Consider the following 17,139-nt stretch of genomic DNA (forward strand, 5'->3'; position numbering starts at 1 on the left):
CTAAATTATACCGTATGGGAATTTACTGTAAGGTCATTTGCAACTTTAAAACAACTACTACTTCTATAACTTCCTTTGGTTTAAACTTTACTTTATAAAGTATGAATTTTCTCTCACAACCTCCTGCGCTTAACTTCAGTGTCTTAACATTACATACATTTGTCACTAAAAGATGCTAAACAGTTCTATGAAGATAATGAATATACACAATAACTGAAATTATTAAAGTATATATTCTATACTGACTACTATAAAGATACCTTGGACTCTTTGTTGGTTTCTAAAAGATGCTACAATCCATCTACTCCAATATGCTTTGTCATTTGACTGTCATTCTGGATTTACAATCCCCTAGTAAGCTTACATCATTTTAACAGGTGCTTGCTCACCCATATGCCATACCCCAAAATTAATCTTCTCTGGTGGGATCAGAGAAGCCTGCGGACGCCCTACTCTGTAATCTGGTGATCGGCCAGACCCTTGTTTGTCGTGACTGCTGCCTATAGCCCTGCTATGATGGAGGGGACTCATACCCTTCTCTCTCAGTTTTTATTTTCACTAACAAACTCTATGGCTATTGGCTGTTAGGGAAAGTCCCACAATACGTATCTCCTAGGTACGCGTATAAACTCTGTATACACTAAACAAATATTCCAACTAAGCCAAATTACAACCAACTAAACAATAATCCCACAAAGGATCTGCTCATTATATCATCTATATCAAACAATCTAAGAAAGGTATCTTCTAAGCACTATGATTTTTCATGAGGGAGACAAGCCATGTGTAGCTTCAGGACACTCACACTTTTTGTCCTTCTGATGCTCAGGCAGTGGTTAATAACAATTTACTTAATAAACACAGAAAACTAGAACAACAATCATGTCTGAGGACGGTAGGGTCCTTTTACTTATCACTGCACTGCCCCCACCTTGCCTTCTCCGTAGAGGTGCGTCTTGAGGCAGTTTCAATCACTCATGAGTTTCACGCAGGGCACATGTGCTGCGTGAAATTCACTGACAGTCTGAGCGGCCCCATTCATTAACATAGGTCCATGCGACGCTCGTGAAAATCACGCGCGTAGCACGGACGTATTATCCGTTCGTGTGAATAAGGCCTTATATTGAAGTTAAAATGGAAGTATATAATAGAAGACAAAATGGTGGAATTGGTTAATTTCTTTCACACAGTCTGGACATGCTGGGAGTTGTACTTCTCTCTTATACCCTGTTAGAAAATGTTATTTTAAATGTATGCTTATTTAGATGTGATGGAGACCAAAGTGTTGAATATGCTATCAAGTGTGAGGGTGGTGGGCAGAGTCCTTTTTGTATTCTTTACATGATGTGTGTAATTTCGTGCAGCGACCATCTTGTCTGGAGTCCCCATCTTGTTTATTTTATAATGAATAAGAAAGTCATTGTTCCTTTAAGACAGGTTTTCATGTTTCTTAGTTAGTTATCTTTGACCTTGGTTCCCATACGAAGCTTGCGGAGAAAGCACAGGGAGATTGGAAGGGGGCAAATATGCATGTGGGAATGCCTCCCCCATCTTACAGGAATATTCTTGCCAAGAGAGATAATACAACTGCAAACCTGATTTGTGAGGAATTATAATGATGTATCTGCAATGTATTGTATGTCTGTAATTGGCTGAATAAGAAATAAGTTTATCCCATGTATAAAAATGATACGCAAGGTAGCAGCAGACATTTGCTGATGGATTTTTGATCTACCTGTCAATATTGTCCCCTTATCGATAAGAATAAAAGACACATTTCTATTCAGATGACTTCTTGAATCTCCTTGATAAGAACATAAATTCTTCTAACAATTGGTTATTCGAACGGGAAATCCAACACCTCCTGACCCCTCTTTTACCCAAGGACTGCATACTGTGCACGGGGTGAGTTATTTCTTATTACTCACTAAATCTAAAGACCTCCGGCTCAATTGCTGTTAAACAGAGGCCAGTATGATGGGATGCACGGGGTGGAGTGAAGGATTCTAAAAGAACGTATAGAGAGTAATTAAGGATTCAAGTTTTCATCTGAATAAAGGCAATATAATTTTGTATATAAAAAACAAAGGATTGGAGCAGCACTGTGAACAAATGCCTGACTAGGCTGGTGCAAAGCTTCAAAAATAAAGGAGTGAAATCTCCTTATTGGTTAGATATCCAAAAAAGAGAACGTGAAGCAGCACTCAAATAAAGTAAATTTATTCATCCAACATGGAACCACAGTGGTAAAAATGTTGGAAGAATATATTCACTTTATTTGAGTGCTGCTTCACGTTCTCTTTTTTGGATAATTTTGTATATATATGTTTTTATTATTTTTCATATTTAGATGTATAAGGTTGTGTGATAAATACCTAAGTTGGATCTTAGGAACTAAGACTGGGTCTTAGTTATATTAAGCACAGGTCTTAATATAAAAACCTGGGAATAACGGTTCTCGAGGTTAGTAGTCCATAGCCTATGTGAGAAGGCTACAGGTAATAAATAACTCTGTGCAGCACGTAAAAGATAAAGTACTTGGAGATTTGGAGGATCTCTTATAGAGTATTAGGATTATTTGTTTTATAAAGTTTAAGATTGTGACTAAAAGTATTGAATGATTGAGATAAACTAAATCCAAAGTTAAAGAAAGATAAAGACTTTCAAACTGTGGTGTAAAGATACATCCAGAAAATCTGCTGCTGGTTTGACCAGCCTCTTATTGTCTCTGGACACTGCTGACACCAGAAATTTTAAGGTAATCAAGTACCGTATTTTTCGGACTATAAGACGCAGTTTTTAACAAGAATAAATCTTGCTAAAAAGTCGCTGCGTCTTATAGCCTGCAGTCAAGGGACCCGGCCTCACCGGGCGCCATGACCGCTTCATTACTTAACCCCTTCCCGACCTATGATGTGCCGGCACATCATGGAGCGGGAGGGATGATGTATGGAGCGGGTTGACGCGCTGAGCCCGCTCCATACACTGCATGTGTCAGCTTCTGACATGCTGCTATAACGGGCAGGAACAGCAATTTCGCTGTTCCTGGCAGTTTAAATGGCTTGTGCCATAAAACACATGTATCCCCTATCCACAGGATAGGGGATACATGTGTGAATGATAAGGAGAACAGGGAACGAAAGTTACCAGGAGCGCTGCATGAGAAGCTGTGACTTCCGCGTTCTGTGTCCGGCAGCTTCATAGATATCAATGGGATTCTTCTGCGCATGTGCGAGCGGCTCTCAATTGATCTCTATGGAGCTGCGGGACAGATGAGCCAGACACAGAACCCGGAAGTCCAGGCTTCTCATGTAGCGCTCTGGGTGACTTTCGCTCTCCTTTTCTCCTTATTACTAGGCGTCCCAGCGGTCAGACCCCCATCGATCTCACATGTAGCCCCTATTCTGTGGATAGGGGATACATGTGTTTTATGGCAAACCCCTTTAACTAGTTAAATGCCTTGGTCAATAGCGACCGCGGCATATATAGGGGTTTTTCTATGAAGGATATTTGTGACATCCACAGGATATGTCATAAATGTCAGATAGATGCAGGTCCCATCTCTGGTACCTGCACCTATCTCTAGAACAGAGCCCCCTAAACCCCATTCTAGCTTTCTGTGCTCTCCTGGCCACTTAATTACATGTGGAGTTACTGAAACAGCATAACTCGCTGAGCTACGCTGTTTCCGTAACTCCCATAGAACTGAACAGTAGTTACAGAAACAGCATAGCTCGCATGCTACGCTGCTTCTATAACTGCCATTCACTACTATAGGAGTTAGGGAAACAGCGTAGTTATGCTGTTTCAGTAACTCCACATGCAACCAAGTGGCCGCTGGTTCAAGTCCCCTAGGGGAACTAATAAAATGTGTAAAAAAACAAACAATTTTCCCATTTTTCCCCAAGCACAATGTAAAAAATAAAATAATTTTATCCCGCAACAAAATAAACCCTCATACCGCTCAATCGATAAAAAAAAATATAAAAAAAGTTTTGGCTCTCAGAATGTGGTGAAACAGAACATAAATTATTTTTTTAACAAATTATTTTTTTCCTATTTTCTGTTGTCTAAAACCAGGGTGTGTCTTATGGTCAGGTGCGTCTTATAGTCCGAAAAATATGGTATTTCTTTGGTGCAGTTGAAAGAAATGATTGTTATAGATTAAACATATATGAGACTCCTTGACTGTGAAGATTGAATGTATGAGGGTTAAATAAATAAAATCCTATGTGTATAAGGGAGTCCAATTAGGAATGGTCCTTTGTAAAATTGTTACAAGGACAAATCAGTAGGAAAAATACTGTTAAAACACCCAGGAACATTAAGTATATGACTGATCAGCATAATACTTGTGAGCGTTGTTTTGTATGTACACTGTGACTTTGGTGAAATTACCTTGTGGTCAAGATATACGAGGTATACAGAAATATAGAATATGATAGTAGGTTTTGTTATTCATATCGAATTTGTTTGTTTGTTAATCATTAATCATGTGTCTTGTCTATATGTGGCAAAAGTGAGAGTTGAGACAGTCTCACATTTTCTCGTCGTGGTCACATTGGGAGAGCGACATTACTGTCTTGGGACTGTGTTTAAGTAAGCGGCTCTAGGCGTCTAGAGTGCAGCGGGTACTACAGTCCAGGGAGAATAACGTTTTGGTAAGCGGCCTTATTTCTAAGGTAGATTGAGCACTGTTATTCAACATTCCCAACTGACCATCAAAATTCTACAAGGCTCCTTGAATGAGATCAGATTAGAGTCATATCATAGAACCAAGATCAAATAATAGAATAAAGGGATAAATGAACATTAGTAAGCCAAATTGTCACGTAGCAAAAAAGGTGGATTAACGTCTATTGTCCCGAAGGCTTCTCATTAATTTTGGTTGGTCTTTTATTATGTACTATATTTGTGATGATTAAGATATTTAAAAATATTAGAAAAGGACAAAGGCCCACTAGACTGTTTTGAATGTCTTATCCTGAGTCTATGTTTGGATTAATGTTGGCTATTTACACTGAGGGTTGGGGAATAGTCAAAATAATTGATAAAGGATACGAAGTTAATCAAATTTTTCCACATTAAAAGTGTTTAGATTAAATATACATAAGAATCCTACTCTAGAGAAAAAATTATTGGTACATTATTAATGGACCTAGAAGTAGGCAAACCATATATATCCCTAGAAGATGCTTAATTTAGGTGTCCATTAAATAGAGAGGAACCTGAGACATATACTGAAATTGCTAAATTAGATTTCCTTTCAAAAGGAAAAGTTTCAGGATGTGGTTTGTGTTAAAAAGTAAATAAAAATTCCTTTAGAAGGGGATGTTAAGTATATGCACAAATTAGATGTGGTGAATGTAAAATGATGATGATAAGGGTGTGGCAAATTTGGATTTAAAGGGAATTTGAGTGTAATTGAATGTTATAATTTAGTGAAGGAAATTTAAAAGTGTGGTTTTGATTGTGTAAGACAACGGTTGGAAGAATTTCAGAAAAGGGAACAAGGTAGAAGGTTCTGACAGAATGTTAAAATGAACGGAAAAGCGGAACTATAGAAGAATGTGTCAATATATGTTGATACTGAATTAATTGAATTTCAAATTATTGTTATTATATGTAAAATTAGTGTAAAAAGTCCTAGAACATTGAACTAAAGTACAAGATTGTGTAAATAGACTGACTTTTTAAGTAATTAAAGTTAGCTGAGTAAAATCAGGTTTTAAAGTTATAAATATAGCAGTTTCCTTAATGTACGAATTTGCAAATGACAATGACTTGTTTGATATGGAACATGATTGTCACAGTTTAATGCAACTTGAAGCCCAAGGGTTACCAGGTGTCACTGATGTACCTTTGACTAACTAAGATGTTCAGTATTTTGTAGACGGATCCAGATACTGGAATGAGCAGACGGGACATTTCACCACCGGGTATGCAGTAGTCCAGGAAGGTAAGACAGTGCTGAAAAAGTCACTGCCCTCCAGCAGCTCTGCCCAAGAGGCAGAACTCCTGGTACTCGCAGAAGCATGTAAGTTGGGCACAGGTAAAAGGGTGAACATCTATACAGACTCAAGGTACGCCTTTGGAGTCGCACACGATTATGACACAATATGGCAAGCAAGAGGCTTTCTGACTGCAGCAGGAAAACCAATACAACACTGGTTTTCCCCTGGATTTCAGAACACAGCTGCTCGACATGTAGAGGGTTGCATGACATGCGTCAGACACAACCCCGGTAAAATGACAAAAACACCCAGTAAGCACATGCCTCGCCATGATTACCCCTTCCAGTGACTGCAGGTGGACTACATACAGCTTCCCAGGTAAGTGTATATGAATATGTCCTCGTATGTACTGACATGTTTTCAAATTGGCCTGTGGCATGGCCAGTAACCAAAAACCTAGCTAAAAGTATTGTGTCGATATGGGGTCCTGAAGTAATTGAGAGTGACAGAGGAACCCACTTTATAGGAAAAGTAATAGGGCATATACTTACTAGCCTCGGCATCACACAGGCATTCCATACACCATATTACCCAAGAAGGTAAACATCTGTATGAAGGAAAAAAGTCAGCAATACTCCAAGAACTGAAACCTCTGACAAAAAGACAAATTATGTCCTTTTTGGGTATGACTAACTTCTGCAGAAGTTGGATAGCCAATTATGCAGCTATTACGGGACCATTGATGTCTTTGATTAATAAAGAGGCATTTTTTTTTTCAGATAAAACAGGTTCTTGTAGGATCTTCAGTGCTTGGACTACTTGATTATTGAAAATAAAAAAACTTTATCCAAACTGTAGATTGTATAAATGGATACATGACTTCAGTGCTAACACAGGAGTATGGAGGAAAGGATAGACCTCTAGCTTACTACTCATCAAAACTCAACCCAGTAGCTTGAGCCTTACCTCCCTGTGTTGAATCAGTTGTAGCCACCACATAAGCTATGAGAGCTTCCGTTACATTAGTGTTATTTATGATAGAAAGATATACCACTTTACATTTTCCGACCTTGATGCCTACTGCTGAGGATGGTGAACCACATGATCGCATATCCTTCATAGCAGAAAGTATTACCAAGATCAGATCTTAAATATACTCCACTACCAAATAGTGATCTCATACTGTTTGTAGATGGATCTTGTAAGAACAAATACATTCTACCCAGCAACTTATTCAGATGTGCAGTTATATTGAGCCATCGGACAAGCCATGTCTCAACAGGGGGGATGGTAGAAATCATATCTAAAGTGTTCACGGCATATGATTTTACCAACTACTCTAAAAAAAATTGTTTAACTTCTTTAACATGCGCCAAACATAATCCACAGGGGAATGTAAGACCAAAAAGAGGACGGTTTCCAAGTCCACAATATCCATACTAACACATTTGTAAGGATTTAATTGAAGTTGTTTTTAGCTTCCTAAGATATTTGGAACATGTATAAGGGTGTTAATTTGAATCTCAGAGTAGGTAAGAAAACATTTGGTTTGAGACACTAGTCAGATAAAAATATGGTATCTGTGAATATTTTTGTGAGTAGAAGATGTTACAGATAAGCAGCTCAGATCAAGGTACAAATCCTGCTGAAAAGTGTACCAAGTGCAAATAAAATGTACCCAGTAACTACACATTTCTATCTGCCCTGTCCAGAGAGACGTTTTTCTTATATAAAGGTGTTTGTTTGATGTACAGGACTTGTCAATGAACTGATGAGACCCAAACCTGAGGGTGATAGCATGAGATTGGTGATAGTATTATTTTATTAGTTGAGACCCTATTGTTTATATTGTCTGAGGTTTATAATTATAATGTATGTAAACATGCCACGGTAATGTGAATAAAAACTTGAGGTATTTTATGTGGAGTTATGAGGTGAAGGTCACTGGTTGTTGTCACGCATAAGTAAGAAGCACATGGCAGCAATGAGAGCCCGGAGGTTATGTTACCTGGGTGTCTTTAGGTTTGAGAAAGATGCTGCCCACGACCTGTTATATCTGCAGGGGTAAAAGTCCCATTAGGACAGTAAGTGACAGTGCGACAATTATGACCAATATGTAGGATAAGTTTGGATTATTGACAATATTAGTAGGTTTAGCAGTAAAGAATGCTCATAATATAGAGAAAGTGTCCACAGATTGGACACTGTTACAAATTATGTGTTTGATGTTTTGAATGCTGCCCAAGGGGGCATTTGATAAGTAGTCGGCCCAACTTGTTGCCACTGTATAGACCTTTTTGGCATTATGCAGGACAAGTATGACCGTAGATCAAGCTAAGAAAATAAAGTCTGTAAGTGCGATAAGCCCTATTTTAAGTACCTGGCTTGGGTACAAAATGTCCTCAAATAAACAAAAGGTGGGAAAAATGAAAGTGATTAAAATAATGTTTCAATTAATTAATTTTGTGTAGCAGCCATCTTGTCTGGAGACCCCATCTTGTTCTTATGTAGTGAATAAGAAAGACATTGTTCCTTTAAGACAAGTATATTAATGCTGATTTCGTATGTTATTAAAAATAGTTATTTTTTACCTTAGTTCTCATGCGAAACTCAAAGGGAAGAATTATTGCTTAGTGATTATTGATGTATTCACCAAATGGGTAGACCATATGTAATACCACAGTTAGGAAAAGGAGAGAAAAATCCAGCGCTGTGTTGATTTTAAAAAGGAAATATATTCCCAATTTTATTGCAAAAACAATTTAAAAAACACATGGAGACGCAGTCTCAAAGTGTATGTGGTAGTGGGCTGTATAGCCTTAGCATACGCGTTTCGAGCAAACATGTTGCTCTTAGTCATGGCAAAAAAATGTGAATGTCCCTAGTGCTGTGTCTGCTTAATATGCAAAGGTGGTGATTGAACAAGGATCGGAATTGGCTAGCATTAATTGGTAATTAATTCTGCAGGTGGAATCATTAGCTGATGTGGTAAGTATGGGCGGAGAGTGTTTTCGTTACACTGTGCAACCACCTTTGGCTGCACAGTGAATCGGCTCAGGTTATTGATAATCCACTTATTAGTTGATACAGGGATAAAACCTTATTAGTATATTTTTAGTTATTGAACCGTGCTTATTGGGCCATGTTTAATACGATAATAATTGTATTTGCAATTAATACCTAATGCTGCATATAGAAGCAATCATCCGGCAAAGCAAAGACACAGCATATAAGGGCAGACACAAGTAAAACATTCAAGATATACAACAGACAAAATAAAGATAAAAAAATGTATGCAAATCATGATCTCATAATATAAATCCAAATAAATCTGAAACAAATGTAGATAAAGATAAATACAGCGGAAAATCTGTATGTAAGTAGTATTTAGACACAGAATTGCATTGGCGAGTGTTTAAAATAAAAAAAGGGGGAGAAAAACTCCCTACTAGTATGAACGAACGTACTTAAAACCAAGAATTCTCAAACATATATATGAGATATGGGAATTATATTTCTTCCATTAGGGCATGACCACACGTGGCGGATTTCCTCCGCAACTGTCCGCATCAATGCCGCACAGAATCTGCGTTGCAGATTCTGCTGCGGATCTGCACAAAATGTGCAGTAAATTGATGCGGACTACCTGCTGCGGACTGCGGTAAAAGTACTTCCCTTCTCCCTATCAGTGCAGGATAGAGAGAAGGGACAGCACTTTCCCTTGTGAAAGTCAAAGAAATTCATACTTACCGGCCGTTGTCTTGGTGACGCGTCCCTCCTTCGGCATCCAGCCCGACCTCCCTGGATGACGCGGCAGTCCATGTGACCGCTGCAGCCTGTTATTGGCCTGTGATTGGCTGCAGCCGTCACTTAGACTGAAACGTCATCCTGGGAGGCCGGACTGGAGACAGAAGCAGGGAGTTCTCGGTAAGTATGAACTTCAATTTTTTTTACAGGTTGCTGTATATTGAGATCGTAGTCACTGTCCAGGGTGCAGAAACAGTTACTGCCGATCGCTTAACTCTTTCAGCACCCTGGACAGTGACTATTTACTGACGTCTCCTAGCAACGCTCCCGTAATTACGGGAGCCCCATTGACTTCCTCAGTCTGGCTGTAGACCTAGAAATACATGGGTCCAGCCAGAATGAAGAAATGTCATGGCAAAAAAGCAAGACGCATCCGCAGCACACATAACATGTGCATGACAGCTGCGGACTTCATTGCGGAATTTAGAATCTCCATTGAAGTCAATGGAGAAATTCCGCCATGAGTCCGCCACTGCTCCGCAACAGACAGAGCATGCTGCGGACACCAAATTCCGCTCCGCAGCCTATGCTCCGCAGCGGAATTTTACTCAACGTCTAAACGAACACTTCTAAATTAAAGTGGAAGTCAATGGAGAAACGGCTCCGCTGCGGATTAACGCTGCGGAGTGTCCGCAGCGGAATTCAAGTGCAATTCCGCCACATGTGAACCCAGCCTTAATATACTTGTATTCTATTTGGAAAGTCGGGACATGCACGATTCTACTTGAGTTGGAATATCTGGCCAATGTATCTCCCTTTTTGTAAATATGGTTTAAAAGCCCCAAAAAATTTTTTGGGGGGGGATAGTATGGTGGAACAAACTCCGGATATAGGTGAATACAACACCCAAGAATCCCCATGGTTTTGGTGCTGATACTATATGTATAAAAACTGAAGGGGTATTTAAGTGTATAAATATAATACTTGCAATAACTGTCCATATAGAAATTTTCTCTCTTATTATAATTTTTAATTGAATGTTGTCAACACTTATACCAGGAGACTCCACTCTTGGGAACACCAGAGGACACAGCTGGACCTCAATTGGCAAAAAAAAACAAAAAAAAAAAACAGTCTAAGAAACGCTCAGTGTGAACGGTGAGTAGAAATCTGCTATTTTATTTGTCTTTAATTTTTTGATTTATTAAGGTTTCACTTAAACTGGATATCCCGGGTATTTTGACAATGTAAAAAAATAAGAAATTAAGTATTTGCAAGTGTAAATATAAACAGATGATAAAATGCAAGGATAACTATAAGTATGCACCGAAAAGTATAGATGAGCGCCATTAACCATCTGGTTGTGTTTGAAGATTGATAATGAAATGCCCCAAAGGGAATATGGACCCAATAATATATTAATTATGTCCTGTAATTGTGTGGTTCTTCTATCAATTCTCTAGACCGTAATATATTTCATATTCTATGCTTTAACCATTGTAACTGGAAATATGTACATCCGATAATTGTTATTTATACATATTTATAACCGTTATTAGTATACATAGTAACTAGGAAAAATATAGAATGTCCATTCAATTTGTTTTATACATGCTTATGGTTATTATACGCATGGTCAAGTGTAGAAAAAAGTTGTTGTTTTGTCTAGCTTGATGTTTGGAACTTTGTAGTTTTGGATATCTTTGGTTGGAAACTACTTGGGCTATGCAGCGTTTAATGATAATATAATGTGTTTAATAATGAAACATAAGCTCTTTTTTGAGGTTTAAACCTGCAGGAAAACGTGTCTGAAGATTATATATCCAGAAAGCCTCTCGGGTCAGGAGAAGGTGTTTAAGATGCCCTCCTCTCATTGTTCCTCTAGTTTTTTCTATTGCATATGTACGGAAGGAATTTATACATCTGTTATGGCAAGATAAGAAATGTCTGGCGGCATTGGAGATATTGGTTATGTTGGGATTTCTTATATAACCTAAGTGTTCTAGGATGCGTATTTTAAATTTTCTTGTCGTGCATCCCACATATATTAAATTGCATGTGGTGCATTCGATGATATAGACCACGTTAGTACTATTGCAATTAAAGTATTATTTGATTGGGAAGTTAATATTCTCCATAGAATTAGAAAATTGTTTTGTAATTTTGGATATGTTGCATGTTTTGCAAGGATGTGTTCCACATTTAAAATAACCCTTCTGTGTTAACCAAGTAGGTTTGGGATTGTTACATACTAGAAGTGAAGGAGACAGCATGTTGCCTAGGGTGGTTGCCCTCCGAGATACAACTCTACAACCATTTTGCAAAACCTGTTCTAGTTTAGAATCTTCAAACAAAAGGGGGATATATTTTAGAACCATGTTTTTTATTAAATTGAACTGATTACTGAATTGTAATACTAAAGTTGGCATGTTGGAATTCATTGTATCCAACTTAGAAAATGTCGTATTTTTGTCGGTAACCAGGAGGGAATCTCTAGTTTTGGTACTGACTATTTTTTTTAGCCCTATCTAATGTCCAGTTTTTATATCCTCTGGCTTTTAGTCTATGACATGCCTCAGATTCTTCTTTAAGATAACCAATCTCTGTGCTGCAGTTCCTTTTGGCATGTGTTAATTCACCTACTGGTATTGCCATGATGGTATGTTTTGGATGACAACTAGTGGCATGCAGTATAGTGTTTCCCGAAATGGGTTTGTGAAAAATTTCTGAGTCAATATAGGAACCTGCAGTAGATGTAAATTTTATATCAAGAAAATTGATGGTAGTGTTGTTATAAGAGTGAGTAAATCTGAGATTGAGGTCATTATCATTTAGAAACGCAAGAAATTTAGGTATGGCAGATACATCCCCCTCCCAGATAAATAGGAGGTCATCACAGTTAAATCCATTCTCTAGGATGGATGAAGGGTTTGATTTTACACTTGCTGAGTATATGGCAAAAATGCTAACAACAAGGACGTTTCTATCTCTAATTGTATTCCAGGTGACCCTGTACCTGAACCTGTGAAGCCAGGAAATTGGATGTTGTTTTCATTGATAAAGACCATATCAGGTACTGCTTACCACACCTACGGCCGTACAGATAGTCGAACGTACCTCTTGGATACACTTATCACACTGTAAGATAGTTAGGGAATTGCAACTATCCTTCTAGGCCACAAAATACGGATTACAAAGGCTGGTCATTTATTAAAAGTGACTGGTCTCAAACTTCAATGAAGAAAACATCCAGAGCCTGGGAGGAGACAGGGAAAAATGTTATTAGTTATTCTAGGCATCCTATGGGGGTCCAAGGTGTGTCAACCTAAGGTATGGGTTCCCTGGGAAAAAGGGTCGGATGATTCTTTAAAGACTTCGCTTGGAGAGTTAAATATTTTAATTTCACTGAAGGTAAGACTGCAACATATGAAATAGATTTCTGCTCTGTGTTATAGATCAATGCAAGGATAGAAACATAGCTTATAAACTAGCATATTCAGATAAATAGATTTGTACTATCTATGTAAATATCTTAATATAAAGGATAAGGGACTATATGCTATAGGAACTGTTGTTTCAGGTACTGACCTATAGGGCATTTTTTTAAAATTGAAGTTAAGAAAAAGGATGCAATTTAAATTTTTTTAGTTCCGAAGATAGACCTACCCTCTATAGTCTATCTGGCCAACTTAATTTATGAAGATAAATTGACATTAGAAACAGGTTACAGTGATAAACATGAATGGTTAGCCTGGATGAGATACACTGCAATCAAAAATCATAGAATTAACTGTATCGCTTGTGCAAAAGCTAGGCCACATCTGGCTACTATACCTTTCAGGCTATCAGATAAGGAGAACCCACAAGGTCTGCAATGAGTGCTATCTTTATATAATGCATCATATAATCCAGGTGATAAATTATATAAGACATTCTTTTTATTGTACCCACCTGTGGGGAGAGATGAAACCCCTCCCTTAGTAGTTGATTACCAAGGCAAATACACCTGCTTTCTGAGGTATGGGCAAGGTAAGAAAGTAGGGAACCTCACTGAAGAGTTTTGTGACCGATAATGGTAATTACTCCTCTAATTAGTTTACCAACCAGACAAGGGCAAGGACTGATCTCTGATGGCTATGTGGAGACAGGAAGGCCAAGTGGCAGGGAGTCTGTACTCTGGTTCAGCTTCTGGTGCCATTCCACTTGTTTTCAGTCCCTGAGTTTCAGAGAATGAGAAAAAGCACTGGAGACTATCTGAATCGCTATACGTGATCTATCCCTGGAGGTTCCTTTGACCATAGAATATACATAGATGAAATAGGAGTACCCTGTGGGGTGCCAATTGAGCTTAAGCCCAAAATCTGATTGCATCAGGCTTCAAGTCTGTACTTTTCTGGTGGTCTACGATAAATAAGAAGGTCGACTGGATTAATTATATTTATCACAATCAACAGAGATTTGTTAATTATACCAGAGATGCAATAAAGGGCATTGCAGATCAGTTGGGACCTATATCTTTAATGACGTGGTGAAATAGAATGGCCCTGGATGTTACTAGCAGAAAAAGGGGGTGTCTGCAAAATGTTTCTATCTTCTGTTGTACTTTTATTCCCAATAATACAGCTCCTGATGGCAGTATTACCAAGGCATTGGAAGGACTCAATTCCCTGTCCCAAGGGCTTGCGCAAAACTCCAGAATAAATGACATCTTCACCTCATGGATCGAGGGGTAGTTTGTAAAATGGGCTTGCCTGGTAACTTCTGTACTCATGACCTTTGCCAGTATATTAACTGTTTGTGGATGTTGTGCGATACCCTGCATAAGAGGATTGATCCAAAGGTTAAATTGAGACCTCAGTGACAAAGACAATGTGCCAAGAGATTCAAAAGAAGAGTACCTGTCCTGGATATCTAACAGAACATTTCTTGATATATCTATAACAGGGGGGAATGTTAGGAAAGTTTTATTATAAATTTATTCTTACTTCATGAAATATACACTGAGCTATGCAGAGCTTCTCAGGAAATGTTTTAGCTGTTAAAGTGTTAAATATGTTTTGCTCACAAATTTGGGACAGTTGAAATTTCTCAATAAAGTCAGATAGAATTTAGGGAAGTTCAACTTTATCCCAGTTTCAGTTGTAAGTGTCAAAATATGCTATATGAAGCAAAACTGCATTAGACTAGTATTTTGTGTAAGATATTCACTGTCATGTGCAAAATGTCACCTGGTTGTGGTTAAAGCCTATATAAGCCAGAGTTTCTGTAATGAAGACAGACAACTGCTGATCTTGTCTCCTTGCCGCAGGAATAAAATGAAGCTCTTATTGAGGTGAAAACTTGAATCGTTTTTGATAAGTATGGAAAATTCTTCTAACAGATATGTTCTCCTAATGGGGGACTAAGACATCCAATGTCAGTCCACTTTAGAGTGACGTCACTCATCTTAGATGCAGGGGATTATAATTAATATATGTACCTCATAGGATATGATACATGTTCTGTATGCTCTATTTGGAACGAATTATGCTCCACTCAGCTGTCCCCATTATTTGTTAACTTATGGGATCATGAAACTGCAGTGATATGGATTCTGCTGAGTTTCTGCAATACTTATCTACTGTGTTTATTGCATCATGTCTACAAAGCCGCTTTGAGATCCCCAGGGTTACTAGGAACGCTTCGTTGTATGGTTTCTTTCTATTGGCTGATAAAACTGAGGCTTGCCGCCATCCGGGAAGTCAGAAGTGACGTGTCGATTTCGGATTGGCCAAGATGACGTGAACAGAGGAGGGCTGAAACCTTTATATGGCCGGCATCTCGCCAGCGCGTGTGCGGCTATTATACTAGAGTCGTGCACACGCCGGGAGGTTGAATCAGCACGAAAATAGTGCTAACCGGCATCAATACATAATCCCTGATGACGTATCACTAAAATTTGTGATACTGAAACGTGTAGGATTCCTCTGCAGCAAGTGGTTTCAGTGTTTTTGTTATTACGTAAGGAAAGATGGTGGTCTGAGTGGATTCACATCCTATCACCCATAGACATTTCTCAAATCTCTGACCACTTGCTTGTGCCTGTATTTGTTACTTTGGGCTTCAAGAGCCAATTTTAGAATTGAAACAATAAAAATATGTTTAATCGTTCTTTTCAGGCGGTGACTTTAGAATTTAACTGAATGGAATATATTATCAGTGTGTACAGTGACTATTTTCAAATTAATTTTCAAAATTGGGGATGGCAGGATTTATCACAGGGGATATCAACACAGATAGATGGAATGAAGGTGTTCTCTGAAAATGAGTTTGCATCTCAAACTCAGAATTGAAGCATCACTGCTTTTTTTCGTCAACTTACTAAAATATATAAAGATCATATCAGATTATGGTGGGAAATACAGACTTTAGAAACCTATATTAAAAACAAAATTGTTCCGAGGCCTGAGAATATCCCTGATCCCGGCATTAAGGGTTAGATCAGTTGAACTTCTAAAAAAGTGGGAAAAAGAGTCCATGGAATCTTCTCTAAGTCTCATGGGAATATTACTAGAGGAAGAAAAAAATTGTCTGGCTAGGAGTACACAGAAATTAAAGGAGGGCATTACATCTGCACAAAAATTCTCCAGCAACTCTGATTATGAGAGGAAAGAGACCACATTGCAAAAAGCAATAGAAAAATTCACAGGTCATATCAAAGAGAGGAAACACTTCTAATTTGTCCGTGACACACTTTTGTGCTTATATCATTCACAGCAACTTTACCTTACAGCCGTGTATGTGAGTTACTTAAACTCACTGGCGAATGCACTCACCGTTCTCCATGATCACCGCAGACCCTGGTTCCGTGGAGCATGGTTGACGGCATCCAGAATAATACTTACCACTCTGTTTCCTGTCCTCTGTATTCACTACATAACATATTGGCTCGCAGTGTGAGCGGTGAGCTCGTTGGTGTTTGTCGCGAGGTTCCCTGTGTGTCTGAACACGGACAACACTGCTGCATAAAATGCATTCCACCACTACCAAGTGGGGCCTCTCCACTGCTGGGCTTTGATATACAGCCCAGTAAAGAGACTTGGCTGCATACTAGGCACCAGTTGCACGTTCATTTCTTACTTTATATTACTAGTGTCAGAGCATCGATTTCTAGATTCAGTGAATACATTAGCACAACAGGGTTTAACTTAGCACCTATGAAGTCTAATTAATAGATAGGAGTTGAATAGATAGTCTCCAGATTTCTGCACAGTCAATAAGGGACTAGGGCACCTTTACATTGCTCACCAGTAGTATAGGTTTCCTCACGTAACAGGCTCTTGACATACTTGGACCTAATAGTCCGTAGTGCACAAATAGGGGACATCTGCACTTCACGGTTATTTAACATTGGATTTTTAATCAAGTACATTAATAAAAAAATGTTATTTTATTTTTC

This window comes from Rhinoderma darwinii, chromosome 1 (genome assembly GCF_050947455.1).
Source record: "Rhinoderma darwinii isolate aRhiDar2 chromosome 1, aRhiDar2.hap1, whole genome shotgun sequence".
Lineage (NCBI taxonomy): Eukaryota > Metazoa > Chordata > Amphibia > Anura > Rhinodermatidae > Rhinoderma > Rhinoderma darwinii.